Raw genomic sequence first — 14,164 nt, forward strand, 5'->3', positions numbered from 1 at the left:
AATAATTTGTCACAATAAATCAAGGATAACGGAAATTGAGAAATAAAAGTGAATTGAAAAATACTTATAAGATAGAAATTTTAAGCTCCTTAACTCAGACATCCAATTGACAACACTCCAGCAACGATTAAAAATAATAGAATCTCAAGGATACTCCTAATCAAGGATCAAGGTGCTTATCCAAATTTTTGAACAAAAAATAAGCACCTCTTAAGTACTTTTCAAGACTCAAAACATATTCCTAAACTCTTTAATTTTCTAAAAAAATATAATGGGATATTTCCGTATCGTGATCTGTCGCACCAGCTACAATCGCCAAGATGCCAAATAGATTTTAGAATTACACATCTTTTTTTTTAAAAAAAAAAAGCCTGACGATGTTTGCCCGGATAATTTGTCTTAAAATGAGACCATTACATACAATCCAATACACAATACAATACATTCAATATACATTCAGCTAATACATTCAGCAATCAACAGCTGATGGTTAGTAACTGATATCAGTTTTAAATTAAGTTATAATAAAGTTAAAATACCACATTATAAAAAAAGAAATCATTAAGCAAATCATAAAAAATATTCTGCTAAAAATTTAGAATTACTGCTAATTTGGAAACAATTTGGAAACAAAAATGAATGAAATAACATACTTAAGGTAAAAAATAAAACGGCTGAAGAGTTGCATGACCACAAAGGTTAACTTCACAGGTTGGAGAAAACCATTTCAGACCAAACTTATTGCCTAGAGATAAATATATATATATATATATATCCAAGAAGAATAAATAAAATGAATTTAACATTTTTTTAAATTTGAAATAAAATCTATACAAATTATGCAGGAATATTGCATACTACAGTGATTAAACATGTTTAGAGAATTGCTTAAAAAATGAATGACTAGGTGTACTATTATTCCTTTATATTTATTTTTACAGTGTCTATAATCAGAGCTTTAAAATGAAGATGGTTTGTTACTACAGTATTACACTCATTAGTTCTTTAACAGATCCTTGAAAACTCGAACCTGCCCTTCATTAATAACAGTTTTGGATTTTAAACTTCCAGTATTCAGTTTGCAACTTTTTAACATCCTCCTCAATATCTTCCAACGAGCTGTGATTGCTCAAGGGATACAGCATTCGTCTTCCAATGAGGTTCGAATTCCGCAGCCGGCTCACCCCGACCACAGTGATGACGTAAAATATCCTCACCATGTAACAAAAATGTGAGTTACTCCCATCAAAATGTCCCCTACAGGAGCAAATTTCTCCCAAAATTTGATCTAGGAGCTCCCTTGTCTTTTAGATTGAGTTCAAAATTACAAGGCTACGGAGTTGAACATTAGTCGTAAACCCAAAAAGTTGGGTCTGCTGTTCAATGATGGATATAGCAAAAAACAATTACTTAAAACCATCTTTTCCTTAACTAATAACCGAATCCTAACAATTAAAAAAGCTTAAAATTTATCTGTTTATTAATAGTAAATTTTTAAAAGTATACAAGTATTAAATAATAAATTATTAAAAACATAGATTAAAAAGAGAAAGAATAAATGTAATAAAACACTGGACTACATTTAAATAAAAATTATCGCCATTAAAGCACAAAATAAAAAAACAGTGGGAAAAAACCCCAACCAAATAAACAAAACTGTTATACTCTGCATCTTCATATTTATAGTAAACAGTATACTTTCATATTTATAGTATTTATAGTAAAAATACGTGAGCAAATATTTTTTTCCCTGTAGAATTATATTCTAAAGATACTTTTCTTATTCATCAGAAAGGAAAGAAATACTCCTGATTTTTCTGTTCTCAATTCGGAATTTAAAAAAATTTGCCATTGACAGGCTTGCTTCAGCTAGAATTTTAAATTGATAAAATAAAATAAAGTAAAACAAATCTGAAATCACAGAAGTTTAAAAGATAATTTGCTCCATAAATGATGTTTTTCCTTTTATTTTTTCAAAGAACACCATAACTATTTAAGGAACATGATAAAAAAAAATATTTTTTAGTAAAATAAGACTGAGTGGGGAATTTGTTACACATTCAGATATTCGGAACACCATGAAATTGCGATGGCGGAAAATTCCAATTTGAATACTAGATTTTTCGGAGACCTAAATCCATGACTTTTCATGATTTTAAAAAAAAAAATTAATATCATGACATTTCATGACAAATTTTGTTCAACATCGAAATTCCTGACTTTTCAGGATTTTTCATGACTTTCCAGGAGTGCAGATTATACGTCTTAATGCAAAACAGTGAAATAAACTATAGTTGTAATTTGTGACAGGGTCGTTACGTTTAAAAAACTTTGTTAAAACAAGTTTGAAATAAAAAAATAAAAATGTGTTTTAAACATACTTAAACATAAAAAATTCTTATTTAAAAAAGAAAAAAAAATTTTAAAAAAATTCCAGAAACTAATGGAAAAATTTTTGAGTAAAAAAATGTCTTAAGCTAAAAATAAAATTAAATGCTGTGTAAGAACAAATGGTCTCAACATTTGGTTATGTACATTGTTAAATAAGGAATTGTTTGAGTGTTATTAAGATAGCAAAGCTTGTAACAATATTGAAAGCTCTAAATAAATAAATTTTTATGTTCTTAAAGGAAATGTGATTTAACATAAGGTTCTTTTAGATTAAAAAAAGTAAAGAATATCTATGAAAAATATACTGTTCAAATCTAAAATAAAATTAAAAAAAATCATTTAAACTAATAGAGATATTGAGCAAAAATATGTTTTAAACAAAAAAAAACAAAAAAACTTTATTTTAGAAATGCATTGAAGAATTCTTTCATCATAATTTAATAGCAATCATAAACTGTTTAAAATTTTAATTTAATGCTTGATACTTTAATTTAATGCTAGAAATTTCTTTCTTTCAAGGTAATTTTTTCCATTGTGAAAGAAATTTTCCACCCTTGATTATTAAGGCATAATATGCCTTAATAATCAATGCAGAATATGCTTTAATAACGCCAAGGCATAATATGCCTTAATAATCAAGGATGGAAAATTTCTAAAAATTCATATTATGAATTTTAAATCATGGGTTTAAATTATCACTTTTTAACGCTCATTATCGATTTTATCGTAAATCTAAGAGGCTTTTCGATCGTGTTTCCCTTTAGTTATTGCTAGTTTTCTCACGTAGTTTCGAAAAATCCTAATATTTTAACAGAATACTATCACAACTCACAAAATTAGATTCTGTTTCAATTTTCTTTTTCTTTTGAAGCTTAGAAATTGCTTTAAAAATATTTAAGATTTGTAAAACCTCTTATAATTTACTTAATAAAAATATCTTAAAATTGAAGTATATTTTCCACTAAATGTTGAAACTTATTTTGCAATTAATAATTTTCTGCCGTAAAAACTCTCTTAAGTAAAGTATTTTACTTTACTTATGCTTACTAAAATATTCATTTCAAATTTAATTGTATAAACAGTAACGATTTTTATTAATAAAAAAGTTCAATATAAATTTTGAACATGTAAAATAAAGAAAACCATCCATTTAATTTAGTTATTTCGATTAATCTGTACTTTTTTAATAAAGGAATATTTTAAGTAATTAGTTTTGAATTCTTTAATTTTAAATGAAATCTAGCAATTAAAAGTATTGAATTTTACGCAAACATAATTCTAAGATAACTGTTAAAAAGTATTCAGTGCTTCGAGCACTCATTTTAAATAAAAATTACTATGATTATTATTAAGATTACCTTTTATTGGGGAATCTGCTGTGGTTTTATTGATTTCTATTGGTCAATCTGCTGTGCAAGTGACCCTTCAAGCAAAAAGATAATGCACCACAACTATAAACTAATTATGATAAGGGCACGAAAAGAATAGCAGTTAAAATTTGTATTCCATTAATTTTTTTATTTTAATATTAAAGAACTTCTTTCAAGAATTTTGAAATTCTCTATTTTCTATAATAGGCATAAAATGAATAATTTAACCTTTAATTTAAATCGGCAATTTTTGAGGTCAGTTTATTAATCGGAGAATATTTAACAGAATTTCAAAATTCTCTATTTTCTATAATAGGAATAAAATAAATAATTTATCATTTAATTTAAATAGGCAACTTTTTGGGTCAGTTTATTAATCAGACTAACTAACACTTAACTAATAGTATTAGAACTTTTTTTCTATAAAATAATACTAAAGGCAACCGCCCCTGAATGCTTCGATAGCAAAGCCCCAAAAGTACAAACACAGCTCCTTTAAGATAGTTTTGCTCATTTTTTGCTCTTTAGTCTTGTGTTACTTTAATATTTTTAACAGATTATCTGAACTATATAATAAGGTTAGAAATGACACCTCGTTCTCACTCGCCTATCCTTGGAACCGCAGTTTTTAACGCATCACTCTCTTATTGGACCAATATATACACACAAAAATTAAACATTGAATATATATATATATATATATATATATATATATATATATATATATATATATATATATATATATATATATATATATATATATATATATATATATATATACATATACATATATATATATATATACATATATATATATATACATATATACATATATACATATATATATATACATATACACATATACATATACATATACATATACATATACATATATATATATATATATATATATATATGGTAAAGAAAAAAAATCTCCTTATCGAAGAAGGAAAATTAAGCACCCTAATGAAAAAAGCACCTATAAAGGCTTTTAAAAACCAAAAATAGAAAAAAAGCACTGTTATGCCCTTTTCAAAAATGCTATATAAATTCGAATAGTGAAAAATTTTTCACTTTTTTACCGTTTTTTAAGAAGAGGCTAGGGCAGGAGTGGGTTAATACGTTTGACAAAATTAGAGATAAAGAAATTAAAGTAAAAAGTTAAGATTCTGTTAGCTGATCCTATAAAAATAATTTAAACATTTATTTTTCCGAATATAACATTAAAAGGTCACTGCTCTAATCATAAATACTTATATTCATTAATACGGTAGTATGAGTAAAACTGTTTCATTTATTTTGCTGATAATGAAACAATTGTGTTTTTATAAATTATCTTTTCGGGAGGTAAAAGAAACTTTTTAGAAGGCTATAATGCTGGGAACTAACTGTTTTATGAACTAAAACTAATTAGACATTTTTATAAGACATATCTTGATTAGCCGCAATAGTGCAATCTCGTTTAGACATTAATATATAAATTAATTCAATATCTGGATTTTATTGATATTTTAATGGGGATTCTGGTCCTCTTTCCGTAATGGTTAGTTTTTTTTTTAAATATATCTTTATATTTTATTATATATTCATTTTATTATATATTCATTTTTTTTTCTTTTCAGGTTTGATTTTTATCTGTATGAATTGTGAGATTGCGAATTTTTTCATACCACATGACCCGTCACTTGGGTTATGAAGGGGTTCTGTGTAGATAGACTTGATCCATCGGTCTACTATGGTTATAAAAGCTTAACCTGATCAAATGTTTTGTTACAATAAACACTTAGAGGAAATTTTTTTAAAAAAAGTAATAACAAAATCATTAAACTTTCATTTCAATTTTTAATTGCGTTTACTTATTTAGTTTATCCATTTTTGGGTTCTCGGTGCAACATCAGGTTTCGGTTTAACTACTGACAACAGAAGAGCTCCAGTTTGTAAGCCGACAGTGTGTGTCCCCCTAATGAAGGGCTGTTTTTGTTAACATACATATCTTTAGAAATTCTTTTTTTTTTTTTTTTTTGAAGTTATACTTCTTATGCGACTTCCAACAAGGTTGCGTTAAACGTTTAATGCTACATTTTTATTGGCCGGGAAATCACGTGGTCGGATCCAGTTTACCCTCATTCATTTCCATATTGTTTTGGTTCTCATTAGCATAAAAATAATAAAAGTCATAAAAGTATTGTTTTTCTATAAATATCTTTTTAGTTCGTTTTAATACACATATAATTTAATAGGGTAGTATTTTTTTATTTTCAAATTTAGTGGATAACAATTGTAAAAAATGAGTGAAAGCAATCCCACGGACAATGCGACGGATTTAAGGTTATGTCAAGGTACGTCTCTTGTGAATATCAATTGATTGTTTCTCTTCTGAAATCACATTATGACGCATTCACATACATTATTAATAAAAAAAAATTTTCCAGGGCGAGACGATGAGGCAACCACGAGCACTTCCACTGGATCACGAGGGAAAAATGCACAATATTATCGTGATTACAGAGCGCGGAAGCGAGCGGAGCAGGAAAAAGAGTCGTTGAATAGAACTAGTGATCCTTCTATGACTGTTGATTCTTCTACAATTAACGTCGCAGGTTGCGAAGTTTAACTTCTTCCGCTCGGAGGGACTCCACGTAGTATTTTTAATTTTTTTTTTGCTTGATTTGCGTTTCTAACTTTCTAAATTGTTTAATTGAGACAAATTTGGTTATAGCTGCTTTTAGCCCTTTTTCCACTTTGACTTATTATTTTAAATGTTGCTCTCTTAACTCGCATTTTTCTTAATTTGCTTAAATCTTTAATTTTCTGATAGGACGATAACTCTATTCGATCAGAAGGTACTTTTTGATGACGTTGTCGGTTGTTGACGTACTCACGGGTGATTGTGACACAAAGTGAAAAATCCTGAAGATTTTATGTGTAAAAAATGGATATTAAGATAACAATTTACGAACCATTTATGTTTCTTATTTAATATAATTTTTTGAACTAACATTTATAATTAAATTACCTACTAATGAGAAATTTGGTTTAAACACCTTTATAATAATTATTTCTAGAAAAAACTTACTTCTTACAAGAATCGCGATGTAGGATTTTTAAATCGTGTGAATATGTATCGAAATATTGCATTTTAAATCGCGTAAATGCGAATCACGATGTAAAATTTTTAGATCACGATAGTAATAAAACCAATGCGTAGATTTTAATTCACGTGTAAGTACGGAAATCGTTGTTTGACATTACAATTGCGTGAATACAAATCGCGACATTGGATTTTATGCTCTCGTGAATAGGAAACACGATGAAAGATTTTTAAATCTAGTGAATATGAATCGTAACGCGTGACTTCTAAATCAGGTAAATGCAAAAATCGATGTTTGATATTAAAATCGCGTGAATAAGCATCGTGATACTAGCACTAGCAGATTCCGATTCAGTTCTATATATTCAAAATGACAAAAATCCGCCAAATCAAATAAATCTAACTGGGCAAGAATCACATGTATGAAGACGTTTTGTTAACAGAATATAGTATAAGTTTTCAAATTTCGTAGGACTATAAGTTTTTGAATCGCGGGAGTCGGCAAACAAATGTTTGAGAGATGTTTGTGGTTCACTTCATGTTATTAGACCCTGAAGGATCCGAAAAATTCGGAATACGATTAATTGTATTCCGATTCATTACAATTCTAGGAACCTCACAGTTTCATACTTTTGACTCTTCGTTTCAACTTTCACCATTTCTTCGATGTGTTTACTGGTGAAGCTAAAATTTAAAGCATATAAAATTGTTTCAAATATTCACCAATCAACGATGAATGATGTGAGCTTCCAACAATGTTCATCAAATTATAGCAATAGATAAGTAGCAGGCATTCATAAACAGGAATCACGAAGAAAAATTGTATAATAAAAGTTATTTTTTCTTTCATAAGTCAATTGCAGGAGATCATTAACTTACATTTTAACACCAAAATGTTTTGCTACCTATCCCACATATAAAAAGGTATATTGAAAAAAAAAGCTTTTTTTTTTTAATCTCAAGCAAATTTTTGAACATAAATACGACAAATTTAAATTTCAACTTTCAAACTTTAGCCCCCGCAATAGCAATCCATTATATCACGGAAAAGTTTCGTTTGCTAAATCGCGAAAAAATTATAGCTAATACATATCTTAGTAAACTGTTGGGCAAAAAAAAAAAATTTAAAAGGTGAATTTAGCCTCAAGATTCAAGCTCAATTTTGGTCTCGAACCGGTTATTTGCATCCGAAATCGGAACCGGTCCGCGGACCGGTTCTGGTCCGGGGATCAAATAGTACCTCATGTGGAACATTAATTTGTTTCTTTTTTTTACTGTGTATTTCTCTCTGGTTTGTGCGACTTTCTATGGACATTAGACAAAAGTTAACTGGGTGCTGAGATAAAACTAATCGGCGTATGACTCAAAACTCAAGATCAGTCACCTAAGCCACACCCATATCGCATAAGTAAAACTGTATTTTGTTTCGAAGGCTCACTTTAAAACAATTAGATCAAAATTATTAAATCGAAACCATCTAAAATAAGACACATAACGTTCGCTCTCTGCTACAGTAGGCAGTGGTAAAATTATCAAACGTTATCTGGACCGTTTTGATTAAAAGGTTCGGAAGCACCGTTATATACCAGTGAATCGGTATTGAAAAATTGTAGTGATAGATACGCTACAATACTCCCCCACCAAAATTTTTTTTGTTACAGAATTCAATGAATGGATATCACTATATGATTTATTGCTGTTTTCATGAGAGGCCGGAAGAACTGTATTAAGATCACTAGATTTTGAGCACTGATTATAAGAGCTGATCCTCTGTTGCTATTAGCAGTGTGTACAGTGCCCCGTTGTGTATGATCGAGACTGAGCAGCAACGGCGCGAGGAGGATAATGTGGCTTATTACAAGTAATAGAAACTGTTCATTGTCTTCTATGCATCAAACTAGACACATTCAAATCGAAGTGAGTGTTTCAGTGAGAGGTTCAAATCGAAGTGGGTGCAACTGTCAAGATAAGCGTGCTCAGTTCACTCCAATGCATGGGGTACGTTAACCGTTATCTATCAAAACGAAGTTCAAGATAGAATCCAGTTAACATATTTTATATACTAATGAATAATTGTAACGGTATAGTTGCGCTACAGAGTTTTTGAACATTAATATTTGTACACGGAAAATAATTGGTAAAATATCTTTTTTAAAATGATTTTGACACTTATTACATTTTAATTACCAGAGTTGAATTAAAAATGCAGTGTAATAAAGATAAAAATTTGTCCACTTCAAATTTAAAAAGAAATATTTTTTAGCTTCTCACTTATCGGCATCATCTATGTTAAGGTACCCCACCATAGAAGCGAGTTAACATCTCTTATATACTAGTGAATTGAAATTTAGTAGTGGTAGACACCCTACAATACTCCTCCACCAGAATTAAAGCAGTGATAGAATTCGATGAATGGATACCACTAGTTGAGTAATTGTATAGTTGTATTCAGGCCGACGTTGTGTGTGATCAAGACGGAGTAGCAACAGCGCGAGGAGGTGTCGCAGTCACAAGTAGCAATTCAACTGTTCAACGTGGGCGAAGTAGGGGTGTTCAGTTCGAAGTGAGCGTTACTGTCAAGAAAGGCGTGTTCAGATCGAAGTGGGAGTTTCTGATAAGGTAGGTGTGTGCACATCACGTCCGAAGACCGTAAACTTAATACAGCTCTCCAGATAAGCATTCAATAGTACAGTGATCTTAATACAGCTCTCCCGGTTTCTCACAAAACAGCAATGAATCAACTCGTTGTATTTGTTCATCTAATTCTATCACAGCTATAATTCTGGTGGGGGAGTACTGCAGTGTGTCTACCACTATAAAAGTATAATTCCTATTCACTTGTATATAAGACGTGTTAAGTCGATTCTATAGTGGGGTACCTTTTCATAGATGAAGGTTGACATGGTCGATAACTACTCGCGCCCCACAAATGATTACTTTAAAAAAACATTGATAAGGAGCATACCGGGCACTTAACTAGACATATTTCGGACATTGTAAATGTTAACAACCACCAACTTCAGTCACTCACATAAACAATTACACTTGAGCAAACGAATGCATAAATAGAATGAACATTTTGATCTATGGAAAGATTCTAGAGGCTGATGTTTAAAGGCAAAATTCGAATTTAAGTCTCAAAAATTATTTACAGCTTACTTTTCCCATGCCATTACTCTTAACAATACTTTTAATTTGCATTAGAATCTACTAATAATTCCCTACAATATTCTAGCGTTTGTAGGTAAAGTTCAAAAAAAAAATTTTAAACTTTATCAAAAATATGCCAAAGCTTGTTTAGAGGAAAATTTCAAACTTGTGGTTTCCAGGACAAAGATTCGTATAAACTTGTCTGAGTCATATATTTTTGACAATTAAGTTAAATAAAAAATATTAGTGAGATGAAAATGAACTTGTTTCTAGGTCAAATTACAGTTTATCAATCCAAAGCATTTTCTTTCAACAAATGTCAAACGCTTATAAGGATTACTGGGTCGAAACACGTGGAAATCTTAATTTATGGAACAAGAAAATAGAATTCTTACCAGAACTATGTTGCAACACATTATACATACAGCTCAATTAACATCACAACTCTGTCCTATCCTGAAAATAAAGGCCACAACTTGTCCTGAAAACACTGCAAAGATAAAAAAGAAACATAAGCAATGTTTTAATAAACATTTAAAATCACGAAATGATCACAATTCACAACATTTTTTCTCTACAAAATAAATGTGTGCATGGAGCTAAGGATCACTGGAACAGACAAGCAAGTGAGTAACGTAAAAGAGATGACTAAAGATTTTAATATGCTTTCATTAGACTTGTTAGATAATTTCTTAACACACGATCTGAACATTAAAAACAAGTAATATAAATTTAAAGTTAATTCCTGCAATTCAACAAGGAAAAATTTTATTTTAGTTACTTTTTATTAAATTAAAATTATTCCTCCCATATGAAACTAAAACTAATTAATAAATTAATATCAAGGAATTAAATTTAATGAATTAATATTTGTGAATTATGGAGTTAATATAAATGATATTAATGAATTAATATTTGAAAAAACTGTATTAACATTAAATGTCATCCACAACAAGTATAAAAAAATGTATTTGAACTTGAATGGATGAATAAAAATTATTTTATTATTTAATTATTTTATTATTTTATTATTCGATTGAGCAAGATAATAGGGAGAGTTTGAACTAACAGTAGGAATTGAATAAAGTAAAAATAATCAAACATAAGTACTATTGTTTTATGGTTTCTCTTACAATGCATGCTTTCGATTTATTTTATTCACTAAATTGCTAAAAAGTATTATTTTTCTAAAAGTTGTCCGGGGAAAAAAAAGGATCACGATTTTCTTCGATCGCAGAATAATTTCAAATACTTATTAAAATCAAAATTCTTATCAAAATTAATCAATTTATCAGAAGTTGGATACAGGATAATTAAGCCGTAACTTTTTTGACGTATAGGATAAGAAATTTTGACAGGCTAATGATTCCTTACCAACCGTTAAGCAATTATAAAATTCGGTTTTCCAAAGATAATTTCATGCAAAAAATAACTTTTAGTAAGTATTTATTATTTTATTTAATAATAGTTGAAAAAGTTTTGAATTATAATGCATACAACTTTTTACATCATTCAGAATAATGTAATTTTTAAATGGCAAATTACAAATTTTGAGTGAAATCGGTCAAATAGTACCTGAGAAATTGAATTTTTATATACGATTTTTTTAAAATGTGATTTCTCAGAAACTATTGACCGATTTCGCATTTCGTTTTTTTTTTTTTTTTTTTTTTTTTTTTTTTTTTTTTTTTTTTTTTGCAATGTTAAATTAAAATTTTCTTAAAATGATGTAAGAGATTGTATATCCTACATTTCAAAAATTTTAGACTGATTTTAAATGAAACAATAAAATATATATATATATATATATATATATATATATATATTAAAAATATTTTTGCACAGAATTATCTTTGAATAAACGAAATTTATAATTGTGTGCAAAAATGTTTCATTTCGCTTAAAAAAATCTCGTGATATGTTGAAATACGCAATAAAATTAAAGAGTCAAAACTTGGAACAGTTTTCCTGATCAAACTATGGGGACCTTATTTCCCGGATTGCGGCTTCCTTCTATGTCTTGAGTGTCAGAATTCTGAATCCGTTGAAAAAACCATATGTTTTTTCAGAAAAAGTACGTTTTTATGACTTTATGACTGATTTCGTAACCTAAAATATCGTCTGCACTAACTAATTAGCCCCTCAAACCTTTAAGATTGAGTCTCAGAATATAAAGATTCGATCATTAGGGTCTCTCTTTTCTTTTTTTGCGCGCTGCTAAAGATATATATTCGTTTTTTTGGGGTTAGGGGTCACAGTAACTTTGCAGAAGTTTTTTTAAAACACAGGTTCATTTCGTGGATGCTTTACATGCTCATTTAACTTATAATCAATAATTTATCTTCAAAAAATAGTTAAACTGTTTAATTTTATTAAAATTTGGAAAAAATTAATTTTTTTATACATGTTATCAACAAAAAAAAATTTTTTAGTCCTTAAAATATTCATCTTAATATTTTTGTGCATTCGCTTGTTTATATATCAATTCGAATTTTTTTATAGATTATTTTGTAAAAATGTAGAAAAAAAAAACTAAAAATTCCTGTTTGGTATACATAACATGCTGTAAAAATTGTAAAACCTCATAAAATGCTTATTCCATGCACAGTTCAAATAAGTGTATTATACTTAAGATAAAAAAAAGTTCACTTCAAAGCTTTATCTTAAATAGAAAAAAATTCTTAGGGATTTAATTGAGATTAAAACACAAAATCATCATTTATGAGAAAAAGCACTTTAAAGTCTGACTGCTGATCAAATTTCTGTTTTAGGGCAATCTAAAATCATTCATAACTTTTTTAAACATGTAGATAGAGAGATGATTTTTTTCAGTGCACTTGAAATAGTTTGAAGTTTTATTTTAAGCAATAAAACAAAAATCGGTATTTTGGTCATATTTTGGGTACTGTGCATATAAACGTATAAAGAAAACTGCAGCATGAAATGCGTGCTCATATTTAAAATTAATAGCAATATTTGAAATAGTTGACAAAATAGATTGAACTTTACTTACAGCAGAAGATGCATTCACCAAAAATTATCCTTTCTTTTTAGTTTCATCTTTTTAATTCAAAAGGAAATGGATTCATCTCAGTCAGTCCAAACCTCAAAGATCTCACTTTGTCAGGTTGTTCCCGATTTGTTAGATTACTGAACAGAAATGTCTCCTACAAAGCTTAATAACATTGGATTACAATAAAGAGACATAATTAATATCAAGAAATTCTAAAAACAAAGAAAAGTTAAAATTGAAAAGAAGAAAAGTTAACCACATTATAAGCAATTGAAATACAGTACAAGGAAAACGACTGAAATAAATTACTAAACTTAAACAGAGAGGGAAAAAAATTCTAGAAAAATTTATGAGACACATTAGGAAAAAATGTTAAAAAGAAAACCAATCATTAAAATACAAATAAAAATCTAGAAACATACAAAAAAAATGAAATTTTAAAAAAATGGGAGCAAAACAGAAAACGAATTAACAAGATATAAAAAAACCACAAAAAACAAAAAGGTTAAAAAAATTATTCAGCAAAGAAAAGTTAAACCTATGAAAAATTAAAACTAATGAAAACAAATGAAACAATGTCGCTGAAAACAAATGGATTTGATCAGATGCACACATACAAGAATTTTACCAATCCAAAAAACTAGTGTACACAATGGAAAAAATTGAAGGAACATGGGACAAAATGTGATACACCATTTGGAAAAACAAAACACTTATTCAAAAAACAAAAAAAAGCAACCATTGAAAAAGACAGTTAAAAATATCGAGAAAAAACAAATACATATTGAAAAAAAACATTCATGGGAAAGGAACACAGAACACACATATCAGAATTGATTAAGTAATAGTAAACAATAAATCAATAAGCAGTAGAAAAAATACTGGACTTATCAAAAATCGAAAAAATGAAAACAAATTTTAGAACGCAAACACAGAATAGAAAAAAAGAGTCTATATTAAAGAAATCGATGAAAAGCTGGAACGCAATGGATAACATAAGAAAAATAATAAAACAAAATTGGAAAAAAAAACTGGAAAATTCGAAAACAAAATTTAGAAAAGTGAAAGAATTGAATGCAAGAAATAAAAAATATGGAAAAAATGATTGCGTAAAAACCATACATTAAGAGCTGTTCAAAAAGAAAAAAA

General features: G+C 28.3%; 1 long non-coding RNA gene across 1 annotated transcript; it reads right to left on the reverse strand.

The window, feature by feature from the left end:
• Positions 1-653: 653 nt before the first annotated feature.
• Positions 654-13,303, reverse strand: LOC139425778 (uncharacterized). Its single transcript, XR_011636922.2, has 3 exons — positions 13,016-13,303; positions 10,398-10,492; positions 654-745 (listed from the first exon to the last, which is right to left on the reverse strand). It is a non-coding gene; the product is annotated as an uncharacterized LOC139425778 (long non-coding RNA).
• Positions 13,304-14,164: the final 861 nt, after the last annotated feature.

This window comes from Parasteatoda tepidariorum, chromosome 4 (genome assembly GCF_982258835.1).
Source record: "Parasteatoda tepidariorum strain Cologne lab strain chromosome 4, Ptep-v5.0, whole genome shotgun sequence".
NCBI classification, from domain to species: Eukaryota; Metazoa; Arthropoda; class Arachnida; order Araneae; family Theridiidae; genus Parasteatoda; species Parasteatoda tepidariorum.